This window comes from Bos grunniens, chromosome 20, assembly GCF_055505025.1.
Source record: "Bos grunniens cultivar Pamir isolate PY7600 chromosome 20, Bosgru_T2T1.0, whole genome shotgun sequence".
Taxonomy (NCBI): Eukaryota; Metazoa; Chordata; class Mammalia; order Artiodactyla; family Bovidae; genus Bos; species Bos grunniens.
This window is the reverse complement of record NC_141184.1, coordinates 66,988,921-67,004,900: the sequence shown is the minus strand read 5'-3', so window position 1 is coordinate 67,004,900 and position 15,980 is coordinate 66,988,921. Positions and strand designations below refer to the sequence as shown.

General features: G+C 46.7%; 1 long non-coding RNA gene across 1 annotated transcript; it reads left to right on the top strand.

The window, feature by feature from the left end:
- Nucleotides 1–2,935: 2,935 nt before the first annotated feature.
- Nucleotides 2,936–3,947, top strand: LOC147350573 (uncharacterized). Its single transcript, XR_015148576.1, has 2 exons — nucleotides 2,936–3,095; nucleotides 3,424–3,947. It is a non-coding gene; the product is annotated as an uncharacterized LOC147350573 (long non-coding RNA).
- The last annotated feature ends 12,033 nt before the right edge of the window (nucleotides 3,948–15,980 follow it).

The window sequence follows — 15,980 nt, the reverse complement described above, 5'->3', positions numbered from 1 at the left end:
CCACATTAGTCAGTGCCCTGGCTTGTTGCTTGACGGTGATGTTGGTCTGGTGGCTGTGAGTGTGGCAGTCGATGAGGCTGGCAGGAAGGCTTGCTAACCCCACGCAGGCCCTGCTCCCAGGCTAGCTGTTCTGGCAGGTCCTGGATTTTCTGGCTCCTGGCCTTGGACCCACTGTCCATCTGTTTCTTGAGGGCCAGCCTCCAAAACTCTATCTGAAACAGCTCTGAGTCAGAACCAGATCTGGAATCTGTCCTAACAAGGCCAAAATGACTCTTCCCTATCTTGCAGGCGATAAATGGAGGGATATTATATCTGGTTCCCCACACAGAGGTGGGACCCTTGCAGTCACTGCTCTCCATAAGGAGGTGGGCCAGGCCCTGGGTCCACAGAGGCTGCGCCCCCCGCGGCCGGTCTGGGCTCCGTAGATTCCGCAGGCCTGCTTAGCCTCAGCGAGACCTTGCTTCCGTCTTCCGGAGGACTCTTACGGTGTTCGGGATCTGGCCTTCTCCCGGCGGCGGCGGCGGCGGCGCAAGGGACCACCGCATCTTTGCTCCAAGCGGGATAGTGCTCTACTCGTGGGATACCGGGCACAGCAGCCAGGAAAGCCGCGCGTGGCCTTGCGTGGAGCGCTCCCGTGGCTGGTACCCTTTAAGTCCTCCAGTCCTCAAGGAGATGACAACCACCCACACCACATGCAAGCACCAGAAAAGTTTCGGGTCCTCATTTTCCGTTGGTATCTGGAACACAGGAGCAAACAAACAAGCAAGTGAAACAAATCTGAACATACCTTAAAGATGTTTCACTTTCCCAAATATTTTCTGGACTTGGGCAAGGTGCAATTTTTCTTATTCCTACAAGGAGATGTAATAACATCTTCCATTTGTTGGTTTCCTTAACAATAGCTTTAGAGTCACATCAGGGAATATCCTCATTATATATCTTGAATAAGTAATACACCGTAAAAACAAAACAATGACGAAAACCCAAAATAAACACATAAAAAGGGTAATACAATGCAGAGTATCCCAGGCCTCTCCCTCAGCCACCCAGTTCCCATCCCTAAAGATAAAGTTGTTTCTGAGTTTATTTATTTATTAAAAAAAAAACCAACAAAACTCTATTGAGGCATAATTAACCTAGAACAAAACGAACACAGTTTAACTGTACTGTTTGATGAGTCTTGACATATGAATAAACCCGTATGAGGAACACCACAAAGTTACAAAAATTAAAAAAAAATACAAAAATATTTGCATAAATTTAAAAAGGCTTCCTTTTGCCCCTTCGCAGTTAATTCCCACCCCACACATGTGGTTACTGGCTGAAAACAAATGTACATCCTTCTAGAGACATTTCCTGCAAATTTAAGTATTATTATACGTTAAAAAATATTTTTTTGTTTTCTTTTTTTCAGAGAGGAACTACCTTTTCCCGACGCCTTTGCATTTCTGACTTGACAGTTTTTGTTAACAGCATCTTTTGGGTAAGCCACCTTCTCCTGCTTTGGGGAGTCTATTTCTATAACCGAATTTATCCTGCGTCCGTGGGTGTGACCCGCTTTAAAACTCGTGTTAATGTTTCCCAAATCGCTTTCAAACTTCCGTTGTCGTTTCGTGTTAATTTCGTGCTTTCTCTTCTGTCCGGCGGTCCCCCGCCTCCCCTCCCTGCTGCAAACCGCTCCAGTGAACACAGAGCGGAGCGGCGGAGAGAACCGAGACGCCGCTACAACTAGTCACTCAGGATCCCATCGCTGAAGAGCACAGCTGGAAAAGTCAGGTGACATTCGAGCTGGGTAGACAATGATTCGGAAAACCCTGAAGAAGGAAAATGGATTTTCTAGGGCCGGGGCACACCTGCGCGGTGGGTGGGTGGACAGCTCGCGAGCCGCGGCTTTGGAAGAGCCTTTGGCAAGAACGCGAAGCTTTGGGAGGAAGCGCCCTGGGAGAACCGCTGCCTGTTTTTGCCCATAGCTCGAGGGTGGGGGAGCGTTGCGGGGTCAGCAGTGCTGGGGCTCCGGCTGGGGTCGTCAGCCGAGGCTTTCCGGAGAGGTCTTCGAGAGTCTGTGAGGCCTCCCTGGCTCGCGCTGACACCGCGGCCCCCGGAACTTCCACCCTGGATTGCCTGGGCCTGGTCAGTGTCGAAATGAAGCTGGAAATGGGCGATCGCCACCTTTCTAGGCCCGCCACCTTTCGTTTTTCCTTATCTTCCTTCCTTGTCCCGCCTTTAGCCTGCTCTGCGAAATGCGGCAAAGTTTTCACAGCCGAGCACATTGCGAAAGCCTAGATTGCCAATTGCTGCATAGAAAAAAAAAAAAATTCGATTCCGTGAAATTCGGTTCCGTAGGTATTTCTTAAAAGCTTCCCTGGGGCATGGCGCAGGGGACCCGGCGGACACCAAACTTCGGGATTCCAGAGCAGATTCAGTGTCAGCAGAGGGGATACGGCTGATGGCATTCTGCGCTCGCAACAGATCGGCGAAATGCGCGAATTCAGACGCGAGAAGAGCACACGCTGAACTTTAGAGTCTAAAGGGCCGTGTTGACGCGTCCCCAGTCTTTAAGTGTACACATGACTGTTGTAGACTTTGAAGCACTTAGAAACAGCACAATGGAGCGTTTACTTTTGAGACGTGTATCTACGGAATACGTTCCCAGAGACCAGTAAAACCCGCTTTGAATGCGCTTACTGGTGCGCCTTAAATTTGCTGAAACGACACGGGTACCCAGACACGTATTTAAGTACATAGGCACTTTCTTTGTGTGTGTTCTAAGTGCACACGGTCAAAAATATTTCAAAGGGCACAGCGGATGATCCTGTAAAATTCCCCTTGCTACCTTGTCCTCTCCGGCCGTCCAGAGCCGTGCTTGGCACACACGACTGGGTACGTGTGTCCCTGCGCCCTCATTGGGCGTCGCGTGTGCAGACCGTCCCCGTGTGTGGAGGGTTGTGGCCTTGTATCTCTAGGTAGGGAACATCTTTTGTCTCTCGGCAAGAAGCTTTCCTCCGGGAAAGATAAAGTAATCGATAGGGTCTTTTAAATAGCTCCGCGTTTCCTGTTGGGAGAGGAGTATCAGCGCGCGCACCAAATCTGCTCTGGTATGTCACCTTATCTCCCGTCCCCGCTGTTGTCCCCAAACGCCGCCTGTCAAGGGAGACGCCACCCGCATTAGGACCCAGACTGGGGCCCTTCCGCTCGGGGTCACGCGCAGCGCCCTCGGCCAGGCCCCGCCGCCCCTTCGGGGTCTGGGAGGGTGGGGAGAAGAGGCGGGGGCCAGGGTGAAGGTCCCGGGAAAGCGGGGGCTAGAACTCGGGCCCAGGACGAAACTGACAGGCTGAAACCGACCCGTCTAGGGGAAGTCTTGGGGTGCCTATTACTCGCGAGGGAGGGGGTGATTTCTTTTTCCTTTTCTAACCACGAAAATAGTTGTTGAGAGCAGCGCTTTGGCGACTCGTGGGCAACCTTGCTTGCCCGCGTCCGGAGGAAAATCAGCTTTGACACTTGGAGGAGGCAGACTGGGCTTCTTGACCCTGCGGCGCGCCAGGCTATGTTTCGCACCGCAGCCTGCGGGCTCCGGGCGGCTCGTGAGGGGAGAGGCTCGAACCCTTCAAGCCCGGAGAGTGAGTGGGACCTCCGAATCCGGCCGCCGTTCTAGCCTCTGGCGGCGGCGCCTCGCCAGCCTACGACCGGGTCTGAGGACAGGGCGCAGAAGAAAGAGGCCGCGCAGGTTGGCTAGTCTTCTAGCCTTCGCAAAGGCCCTGGGGTCGCTCTCGGCTTTCCCCTCCGACGGTGAACCCTGGGCGGAGATCTGCAGGCCAGGCTTGGCGGGGAAGTGTTTTTAGATGTGATGACCTGCCGGTGGGCCCTGACCCTCTAAGCCCGGTTACCCCAATCTCCTCATTTTTCTCTTTCTGTATCAAAGGCGGTTGTATCTGGCTTTTTTTTTTTTTTTACGAAAAATAATCCAATAAAAATAACAAATACCTTTCGTCCCCTTAAGGATGCACACAGTCACCAACCATCTAGATAATGTGAAATTCAGCCTCCCTTAATTTCCAGTCTCGTGATTCCTTACAGGGTTTCTTTCTTAACCCTGGGAGTCTGGCGGGGGAGCGGCGAGTGGGGAGCGGGGAGGGGGGTCGCGGGGATTACTTCTTGGCTTCCTTACAGACTTGCTCCCTTCCAGCTTGCCCAGGATCGTCAGGATTATCCCAACTGCTGAGGAAGGACCACCTACCAAACACATCGAGGGGAGAAATACAGGCCTTGGGAAAATTTGGGTTCTCACTTACCAGGATTTATTTATTCAAATAAAAATTATTACGGGGAACTTATGTAGGGGAAACATCGCCTTTCTCTCTCACGGAGAGGAGCAGGCATTTCTGAATCTTCCTGGTTCTTTAACGCTTGGTCTGGGTTTTCCTGTTCCTTGTGGGCCTTTCCATTTTATTTTATGTGTAATTTAAGAAATACCAAATTGATTATTATACATTTTGTTGGTGACAGTAGAGGGGAGGCTCTAGCTGTGCATTCTTGCGGGGTGGGTCACTGACTGTGTTGAAATTAGCAGAATGTGAACTGCACCCTGCCGTGACATCTTTGAACCAGTGGCCCAATGCCCCCCATCTCTTGGCCATTTGAGTTACACGGTGACCTAGTTATTCAATCCTGGGTTGATCTGGAGCTGGTCCTCCTGGATGGGGGGTGGAGCGGGGAGAGGGCTGCTTCCCCCATGCCCCCAGGCAGGGGCCCTCACCAAAGGCTATTCGAATGAACTTTCCGCAGCAGGAATCCAGGGTGCTTTGTTTCTTTTCTTCCAACAGGAATGTGTGGGATGAGAGTTGGGAAAGTTGGGATGTTTAGAGTTGAGAGTGGTGAGACCTGCCAAGTGTCGATCAGGTGTGGATCTTCAGTACACTGCTCTCTTCCTGGATGTGGCTATCTTCTTCTAGAAACTTTAGGCTGTTTTCTTAAGGGGAAGCTGTATTCCTCGTCCATGAGAAGTGGCGAGAGAGGCAGCACTGGGGACAGTTCTCAGCCAGTTCTTGGGTCCTGAGCAGTGACTTTGGAAGACACTCTTTGGGGTAAGAAAGTGAGCCTTGTTCCCATGACAAACCCTGGGGTGTCCTAAGCCCTAATCCAGTCCAGCAGTGTGCATGCTACCCCTCACTGAGCATGTGTGTGGCTTTGCAGGTGTCCCAGTTTTTGGAAACTTTTTATTCCAGCATCACACAGGAGTGAACAAAAGTAAACAGCCCTGTGAATTTTCACAAACTGAACATAGCTGTGTAACTAGAACCCAATTCAAGAAATGGGACATGACCCGTAAGCCCCTTCCATTTTCCCACAGGATAATTACTGTTCTGACTTCTAACAACATAGATTAGTTTTGCCTGTTTTTGAATGTCACATATAGCTAATTATGTAGTATGTATACTCTTTGTGTCTGGCCAGTTTTTATTCAATATATGTTTGTGAGATGCATCTACATGGTTTATAGTTGTAGTTAGCTCATTTAATGTCTAACACTTGGTTGTATGAATCCACTACTATTGACCCATTCTCTATTTCTCTCTCTCTTTTTAAAAAAACTTTATTTATTTGGCTGTGTCAGATCTTAATTGCAGCTTGCAAGATCTTCATTTCGTCATGCGGGATCTTTCGTTGCCAGCGCACAGACTCTCTCGTTGTGGCGTGTGGGCTTGGTAGATGCAGCACGTGGGCTCTGGAGCACTCTGGCTTCAGTAGTTGCAACAGGTGGGCTTAGTTGCTCAGAGGCATGTGGGATCTTAGTTCCCCGACTGGGGATTGAACCCATATCCTCTGCATTGCATGGTGGATTCTTAACCACTGGACTACCGGGGAAATCCGCCCCCCCATTTCCCCCCCTCTCTAAATTGAAATATAGTTGATGTACAGTATTGTGTTAGTTTCAGTTGTAGAGCAAAGTGATTTGGATATATATAGTGATAGTGAAGTCGCTCAGTTGTGTCCGACTCTTTGCAACCCCATGGACAGTAGCCAACCAGGCTCCTCCGTCCATGGGATTTTCCAGGCAAGAATACTGGAGTGGGTTGCCATTTCCTTCTCCAGGGGATCTTCCCAACCCAGGGATCAAACCTGGGTCTCCTGCATTGTAGGTACACGCTTTACCTTCTGAGCCACCAGGGAAGTCCTTGGATATATATATGTTCTTTTTTTAAAAAATTCTTCTCCATTATAGATTATTACAAGATATCAAACGTAGTTCCTTGTGCTATATAGTAAATCCTTGTTTATCTGCTTTATATATGGCGCTATATCTGTTAATCCCATGCCCCTAATTTATCCCTCCCGCTCTTTTCCCATTGGTAACCATAGTCCGTTTTCCATGTCTGTGAATTGGTTTCTGTTTCATAAATAAGCTCATTTGTATTATTTTTTAGATTTGTGATATAAGTATAAGTGATACCATATATTTGTCTTTCTCCCTCTGACTTACTTCATTTAGTATAGTAATCCCTAGGTCCTTCCGTGTTGTTGCAAATGGCAATATTTCATTCTTTTTAGACCTTTTCTCTCTTGCTTACAGTGTTTGACTGTTATGAATAATGAGTGCCACTATGGACACCCTCATACACGTCTTTTGTTGAACATGTATACATCTCTGTTGGGCATATTTCTAAGAGTGCAATTGCTGGCCCATAGGATACTCATAAATTCAGTTTTAGTAGATTCTACTCAACAGTTTGCTGATTTACAGTTGTACCAACTTATGCTGGCAGTGTTTGAGAATTACAGTTGCACAAGAATTACAGTTCTTGTCAACACTTGGTGTGATCTGTTTTAATTTTAAGCCATTCTGTTTGGAGTGTAGGGCTGTCTCAGTGTGGTTTTATTTGCTTTTCCTACTGACTAATGAAACTGAGCAACTTTTCAAATGTTCATTGGCTGTTTTAACGTCCTCTTTTGTGAAGTGATGGTTTAAATCTTTTGCCTTCTTCTTGATTTGTGGGCATTCTTCACATATGTGGATAAAAATCTCTTGTCGGATATTTACTTATTGCGAAAATCATCTCCCAGTTTATGATTTGCATTTTTACTCTCTGAATGCCACAACGTCTATTTTTGGCTCTGGCCTAGTGACATGCTTCTGACCTTGAAGTAGTAGCACTGCTGATGTATATGTCTGCAGTATCTGTGGCTTAGTATCTTTTTGGGTTCTGGGCAACCAGCTCTACCATCCATGGTAAACTCCTTGGATACATAACATATGCTTGATTCTGCTTATTTTCCTTATAGTTGCTAGAGCATTGCTTTTTCTAAGAATATTTTAGTCATTCATTAGATAGGGGAGACTCCATTAAAACTCTTTGGATTTGAAGGAGAGGGCTGAATTCACTTTTATGTATCTTTTTTTTTTTAATAAATAGTGGTGGATCAAATCTTTATATAGCAATTTAAGTGGAATAATTTAAGTTCCGTGAGTTTCTAAAACATAGACAATGTAAATATAGAGCTCTAGATGAGACATCCTGTCCCCCTTTAAGGTCCAATCCTTGCCTCGCCTCTCCCAGGTACTTTCTGCTGATTACTGCAACTCAGGAACAGCTGCTCTCCTCTTGGAACTTGGGTTACACATGAGTATAATTGTGTATAAGCCTTCTGGAAAGCAACTTGTGAATTCTCATTTTATGAATCTTTGTAACTATATGAGGTGAAAACACCAGACTATAATTCTTTTAAATTATTTTTAAATGTTTGTAATCCATTTGTATTTTTCATTTAAAAATGTACCACCTATTTACATCTTCTATTTATCTATTGAGATCTTAGTTTTTACTTATTGATTTTTATGAGATCTTTAAATTAGCTAGTATCCTTTTGTAATTTCATCCAATGCTACAAATATTTTTACCATTTTCCCTTTTGTCTTTCTAAAGCTTTCATTTTTTTATTTTAAGGCACCTGATATAATAATATATAAAGGGGATACTCAAATACTGGTGGGGTTTTGTTTCCCAGTTAGGACTGGCCATGGGCCAGTGGCCGAGTGAATGCTCAGGGCTCTAGCCCACCAAAGCAGCTGCCCTGAGGCAGTGGGGATTCCACAGGACAAAGGCCATCCCTCTCTGGCCTAACAGACCATGAGGAGTCATAAGTAGCTGATATCACAGATTGGTCAAATCTGGAGGGCTGCCTTCCTTGAAATTTCCATCTTGGGTCCTAGAGCTGGTGAAGATGGGATGGAGGTGGAAGTATCATTGGCTACTTCCAGGACAGAAGGAAATTCAGAGCAAGTAAACCAACAGAAAGAGGTGAGGAAAGGAGGGTCCTGGAATTTGGGCTGGGGGTGGTTTTGGGGAGCATCCAGAGCAAAGGAAGGCATCATAAATGCCAGGCAGTGAGTCTTAGGGGTATGATTTGGAGCTCAGGCTTTGGAGTACAGGTGTTTGGATTCTTTAGCTTCCCTGAACCTCAATGTTCCCATCTGTAAAATGGCAATAATACTCATGCTTCCTCAAAAGATTATTGTTTAGGAATTAAAGAGGATAGTGTTATAAAGCAAAGATTCTCTGACATTTCTCCCATGGGGTTGGCTGGGAGGGTGGTTATTTCCCTTTGAATATGGGCAGGTTTGTCACTGCTTCAATCAATGTAACCAGTAAATACTCTAAAAGTGACACCACATGACTTATGTGGTAAGATCAGAAAAAGCCACATAGCTTTTGTTTTGCTGTTTGCTGGAACATCTCCTTTTGGAGCCATGTAAGAAGTCTGACTGGAGAAGGCAATGGCACCCCACTCTAGTACTCTTGCCTGAAAATCCCATGGATGGAGGAGCCTGGTAGGCTGCAGTCCTTGGGGTCGCTAAGAGTCGGATATGACTGAGCGACTTCACTTTCACTTTTCACTTTCCTGCATTGGAGAAGGAAATGGCAACCCACTGCAGTGTTCTTGCCTGGAGAATCCCAGGGACGGGGGAGCCTGGTGGGCTGCCGTCTATGGGATCGCACAGAGTCGGACACGACTGAAGTGACTTAGCAGTAGCAAGAGGTCTGACTCCTCTGAGGCCACCACGCTGTGAGGAAGCCGGAGCCTTGGGAGGAGAGCATGTGAAAGCTGCTGATTGACAGTGCTGCGTGAACCCACTTCACAGTTACTCCAGGAGCCAGACCTGTGAATGATGATGTTTCCAGATGACTCCAGCACCCAGCTGTTCCAATTTTCATAACTAAGGTCCCAGACCTCATAGAGCAGAGGCAGGCCCTCCCCGCTACTTCCTGTCCAAATTCCTAACTCAAAGAAGCAGTGAATATAATAAAATGGTTGTTTTCATACAACTAAGTTTTGGGATTTTTTTGTTGTTAGGCAGTTATAGATAACCAGAACTTTATTCAAGCAAAATGATTTAGCCTACTGTTTGCTTGGTAGTAGGTACTTAATAAGCAGCATCACCGATTCAATGCATGAACTTGAGCAAACTCCAGGAGATAGTGAGGGACAGGGAGGCCCGGCATCCTGCAGTCTATGGGTCGAAAAGAGTCAGACACAACTGAGTGACTGAACAAAAAAACAATAAACAGTGATTCTTAGTAGTATTATTGGTGACAGGCTTATCCCAGAGTGAAGAATACAAGGTGTTAAGGGAAAAAGAGCTGAAAGGCCTGCTATGGGAAAGTTACCCAAAATGGTTTCAGGCCTTCCTCCTGGACTGATCTTCATTTTGGCTCCAATGTTAGATCATCGCCCCCTCCCTCCAGAGTTCCAAACTGCAAATAGCCACAAAATGAAGTGGCTGGAGGGCCTTAAAATTTTCTCTTTTTGCACCACCACACCCTCCTCTTTTAAAAAAAATAAAAAAATTTTTTGTAGAGGAGTGTTCGCAGGGGTTGTAGGCTGGAGTGGAGCTTGGGGAATGTAGGGGTGAGGACCAGAGGAGGTGTGAGAAATCATTTTATTGCTTGAACTATAAAACCATAGTACCACGGTACGCATAAAAATAATTGTGCAGACTAAGAGTAACCTTTTGCCTCTGGGTGCTACTTGTCATTTTATTAAGTCTCTGCATTACCTTGTCTTCAGGTATTTGAAGGCAGAGAATACATTCTAACACACTCCGGAGCAGGTCGAACAGGTCGTGGGTGTACAACAAATACTTTCGGACTGAGCATTGGAAATCCAATGCACAGACTTGAGAGCAACTCCATGCGCGTGCGCAGCCCCTCCTGCCTAGGAAGGGGACCTGTTTGTGGTTGGGATTCAGAATTCCAGCGCGCTCTGGTCGGGTTTACCTGCTTAGTTACATCTCCCTCCCGGGAAGGTTCAGGGGAGACAACTCAGGGGTGTACCATATGAGGAGTCAGACCAGCAGAAGGGAAAGGCTTGGGTGAAATTAACGTGGCCAAAGTTTGAGCAGCAGCAGAACGCTTGGAGAAGGTGTCCAGGCCCCAGCAGCATCGTGGGGGCAGGGGGTTTCCAGGAGAACTGGGCCTGGGCCTGGAGTGCCGAATCTTCTCGGTTTCCGTGGTGAACGCCGCCCAGCACTCCATAGATCAAAGAGGCTTCTTTCCCTCTGAAGAGCACTAGGTAGAGCAGCACCGAGACGTTTTCCCGAAACCGCGAGAACCTGCGGACAGACGGTCACCGCGGCGCCGCCCGCGCCCCGCTCTCGCCGTCCTCGGCGCTCCGCGGTCTCTTGCATCTCACCCAGCCCTGGCTTTCGGAGGCCGCCCCGGATAAGGGTTCGCCTGCGGCTCTTAATTCTGCCCGCTGGCCGCGCTGCTGGTTGCTTTTCCTGTAGAAGCGGGAGAGGGAGGGAGATTGAACGACAAAAAGAGGGATCGAGAGAGAAGAGAGACGGTGATGATGGAGGTGGAGATGGGGGTGGGGTGGGTCGGGGCGGGGAGAAACTTCAGGGAAAGGAGTTTCCAAGTGTGAGGAGATCTGTTGTGGGTGAGGGGAGAAGGAAGACTCCCTGTCATCTACACGGAGACGGACAGAGGCCAGGTGTCACGGAAGGAGAGTGGGCATCAGATTATTAAAGGGCATTTAGCTTTGATGAAAACGTTCATCTGCTTGTTTAACGATGGTGAGAGGGCCTTTTAATCAGCTAAATGTGGCTGAGTGGGGGTGAAGTAGGCAGTAAATCATTTTATGTCCGAGGGAGCTTTTCTGTGGGAAGGGGGTGGGGTAGGGGAGCCCAGCATTCGCGAGGTCGCCATCTCAAGACTAAACAGAGTGGAAAGGTTACTTTCTCCCTCCACACCTACCTCCCTAAACCCGCTCAGCCTCCTGTCTTTTTTTTTTTTTTCTGTACAATGAGGATGATCACACCTCAGTTGACACCTCCGGTCAATTTCTGGTTATTGAGTTTTAGGAGAAAGATGTTATACACATGGAAGCAATGATTTTTCACTGTTAAGAATATACCTTTGAAGAAATTGCCTCGGGGCCCCCCCCCCACCCCTTTTAATAGTGAATTGCACGTTTGGTATGTTTAAAAAGAAGACAGTAATGAGGACCCTATATGCAAGACAGCAGAAGAGACACAGGTGTAAAGAACTGACTTTTGGACTATGTGGGAGAAGAGGAGCTTGGGACAGTATGAGAGAATAACATTGAAAAATGTATGTTACTATGTAAAATGGATGACCAGTGCAAGTTCCATGCATGAAGCAGGGCACCCAAAGTTGGTGCTCTGGGACAACCCTGAGGGATGGGATGGGGAGGGAGGTGGGAGAGGGGTTCAGGACAGTGGGGCACATGTACACCCATGGCTGATTCATGTCGATGTATGGCAAAACCCACCACAATATTGTAATGAACCTCCAATTAAAATACATAAATCAATTACAACAACAACAGCAACACATAGATAGAAGATCTCACCTTAAGGGAGAACCTTTCACCCAGATGTGCCAGTGTCATCACTTGGGTGGTGAAAGTGGAAAGAAACACCTTTTGCATTCCCACGGCAGGCCCAGGGGCCGAGGGCAGGCACAGACCCCTCAGCCTCAGCTTTCTCTGATTTGGAGAGTTAGAAGCAGGGCTAATTCTGGACAAGGTAGCCTTTACCAAGAGGTGGCCTGTGTTTAAGTTGTGAGGTCTTTAAGCATCTTTCAGCACATACAGTGGAAGATTGTCTTCAGGGTGGGGCAGGGCAAATTTTGAGTGGGTTTCCTGTCTTCCACCAGGTCTTGGCAGTATGTTCTAGGTGGAATCAGATTCTAGCTAGGAACCTGGCAGTGGAAATCCAGCTTGAAGAAAAAGATATCCTTTTGTGTCCTACTTGGGCTTAGGAATCCCCTGGAGTTCTTGGGCTCCGCCTCGGAAACTCCTGTCTTGTGGGGCTCAAGACTCCACACTTTAAAACTCTCTAGGCTATTTCGGTGGCACTGGTTTGCCTTTTGGCCCTTTGACAGAGCTTCGGCCTGAGTGTTTGAGGGCACCGTACTGTTCCTCTGATGCGATAGACTCCTCAGGAAGGCACCACGGCTCCCCATGGCTCCCCATTTCTAGATGGAGAAGCAGCCAAGTTGGCACTGAGGAAGCTGACTTATTGGGCAGGTTAGTGCAGCCCCATAGTCCCTGAGGCTGGTGGGGGTCAAATTTTTTAAAAAATGGAAACACTCTTTGACTGATGAATTGATTTTAATACTGTTTCTTCACACCTCATTAATAGATTTCATTAGTTTCACATCTCATGTTCTGGCTGCTTTAAAATTTTTTCCAGTTCTTGTTTTGTAAACTTATGTAAGCTCCAAAATCACTGCAGATGATGACTGCAGCCTTGAAATTAAAATATGCTTGCTCCTTGGAAGAAAAGCTATGACCATCCTAGACAGCATATTGAAAAGCAGAGACATTACTTTGCCAACAAAGGTCTGTCTGTGTAGTCAAAGCTATGGTTTTTTCCAGTAGTCATGTGAGAGTTGGACTATAAAGAAAGCTGAGCACTGAAGAATTGATGCTTTTGAACTGTGGTGTTGGAGAAGACTCTTGAGAGTCCTTTAGACTGAAAGGAGATCAAACCAGTCCATCTAAAGGAAATCAGTCCTGAATATTCATTGGAAGGACTGATGCTGAAGTTGAAGCTCCAATACTTTGGCCATCAGAAAAGACCCTGATTCTGGGAAAGACTGAAGGCAGGAGGAGAAGAGGACAACAGAGGATGAGATGCTTGGATGGAATCACAGACTCAGTGGACATGAGTTTGAGCACATTCCAGGAGTCAGTGATGGACAGGGAAGACTGGCATGCTGCAGTCCATGGGGTAGCGAAGAGTTGGACATGACTGAGTGACTCAACTGAACTGAGGTATTGAATATGTTCTCGTTGTAAAAAGTTTCAAAATCGTATACTAATCATTCCATTTTTCTAATTCCACTTTCCTCTCCAGAGATAACTTGTTACCTGGTGTGCATCCTTCTGGCCTTGAGCTATCTTATTACCATAGCCATAAGCCACGTGTGACTTTTGAGCCCTTGAAATGTGGCTTGTAAGAATTGAGATTGCTGTAAGCACAAGTTTGAGAAATTAGTACAAAATAAATAAAGTTAATTATATTTTATGTTGATTTACATCATACCTTGGATACATTGGGTTCTATAAAATAAATTCCACTTTGTAAAAATATGGATCTAGAAAATTTAAAATTACATAGTGGCTCACATATTCCTGTTAGACTAGATCTTTTGTACATCTATACTCATAGTTACAAAGAAAAGAAAACTGGATCATTCATGTTGCAATGATCAACCGTTTGCTATTTTTCTCTTACCAAACTGCCTGGAGAGCTTCCCTTGTTACTATATATAGATCTACCTTTTTCTTTTAAATTGATGCAGAGTATTCCATATTACCAGCCTGGATTGATTAGACCATTTTCTATTGATGGACTGTTGGGTTGTTTCCATGTTTCCTTGTTACAATGAACATTGCTGTTCTTTGTTTTTTAATTTATTTTATCTCTTTGTTTCCTTTTTCTTTTTTTTTGAATCCCCACATCTCTTGACTTACAGGGCTATCTAGGGCTTTCCAGATAGTCCTCCATGTTTAAAAAATCTTACTGAAAAGCATAGGGGTGACCAGGCCAGGGATAGAGGGACTATCTAGGTTATTGTCCAAACAGGGACTTTTGAGAGTGAAGGCAGTGATATCATTACCAACCCTGGGGCAGTAGGAGAAACAAACGGGGGCTGTCCAGTGCAGAGTAGACATACAGTCACCAAGGCCATAGGGGTCCCCGTGTGCGTCTTTACGAGATGAGGATGGGAAGCTCATCTAAACCCCTCTTCCATACTAATGCTGGACTTTAGTCTCCAATTCTACCCTTTCCTCCTTTCTGATAATGGGTGGGCAGGTACTGGGGCCATCTTCTGAGGCTGGTGGTGAGAGAAGGATCAAAATCTCCAAAACGAATTGCTCCGTGAATGGGGAGGCCCCTCTGCTGGAGGCCCCTTCTCAAGGAAGCTCTTTGTACAAAGTATTAATAGATGGTGGACAAGTCCGCAGAGGGTTTGCTGAGGGTGATTTTATTCTTGACCACTCAGTGCTAACTCAGGGACAGTCTGAGCTGTCGTGACCTCGAGGTGAAACAGCCCAGATCTTGTTACTGATTCCTTCAGGAAACCTCCACTCTCTTCCCGCCCTCCTCTGTGTGACTAATTTCTGAAATCTCTGTAACCGAGAAGGCATTGGATGAGGTTTCCCACTCTGGGAGGGTGGTGGGTGCCGGACTGGAGCGGGGGTGGGGTGGCGTGATGGTGGGTGAGGGGTGAGACTCCTGCATGCTCACATGCTGTCCCTCAAGAGCAGAAGCGGAGGCCTCCGGATTGGGTGGCAGCAGCTGGTGGGGTGTTGGGATAATCTTGCTGATGACTGGGTAGATATGAACCTCTTGTGTTAGTAGATTCCAGAAAGCAACATGCTCCTTGATGAAAAGGCCATGGTCATTGTCTTGCGGGATTGGCCTGGCCTGGCTCTGACAGTTCTCAGCTGCTCCATAAATCTCGCATCAGTTCCATCTGGCCAAAAAGATGTCATCACCGTTTTCTCATAGCGACGAAGAGGAAAAGGTAAATAATGAAACACCCTGCCACCCCTGTTCAAGCCAAGCAGGATGAACTTAATGTTTTCAGGGAAGGGGAAGTCAGTGTTATGTTGGGTTGTTTATGCTGTAATGGTAATTTATATCCATATGTTAGAGATTATTATAGGGAGAGTGATTATAGTTTAGGTATTTTTGACTATATTCTGGGCACCCAGATACTTAATACACAAATTCAGGTGTCTGAAAGTTGGAAGGAACCTTGGCTGTCATCCAGTTCAGTTGTTTTCAAAGTTTTGCTTTAAGACAGTGGAACCTTTATTGCAAATGATCTTTTTATGCAGAATCCCAGTTCCGAAATAGAAAGGCTGAATGTAGGACAGTCTTCCTGTCTTCATGGTGGTTCCTGTTTGGAAACTGTTGTGTTTAAATTCTCTATCTAGTTCCTAAATCCCGTAGCGATTGGTTGTTAGTGTCCGAGCTCTTGCAGGCATAACTCCAGTAAGAGGGCTTCACCACTGTGGGAAGCTGCCTCTACAGTGCTACTGCTGCTAAGTCGCTTCAGTCGTGTCCTACTCTGTGCGACCCCATAGACAGCAGCCCACCAGGCTCCCCTGTCCCTGGGATTCTCCAGACAAGAACACTGGAGTGGGTTGCCATTTCCTTCTCCAATACATGAAAGTGAAAAGTGAAAGTGAAGTTGCTCAGTTGTGTCCGACTCTTTTCGACCCCATGGACTATAGCCTACCAGGCTCCTCTGTCCATGGGATTTTCCAGGCAAGAGTACTGGAGTGGGGTGCCATTGCCTTCTCCGCTACAATGCTAAGATCCAGTCAATTTTCAGAAAGACCTATATTAATGCCAGTAAAGTCCTCTGATCTTCTCCTCTCCCAAATTTGTGCCCTTCAGGAGACTCTGGAGTCCTGCATTTAGTCCCTGACTTGGAAATGGT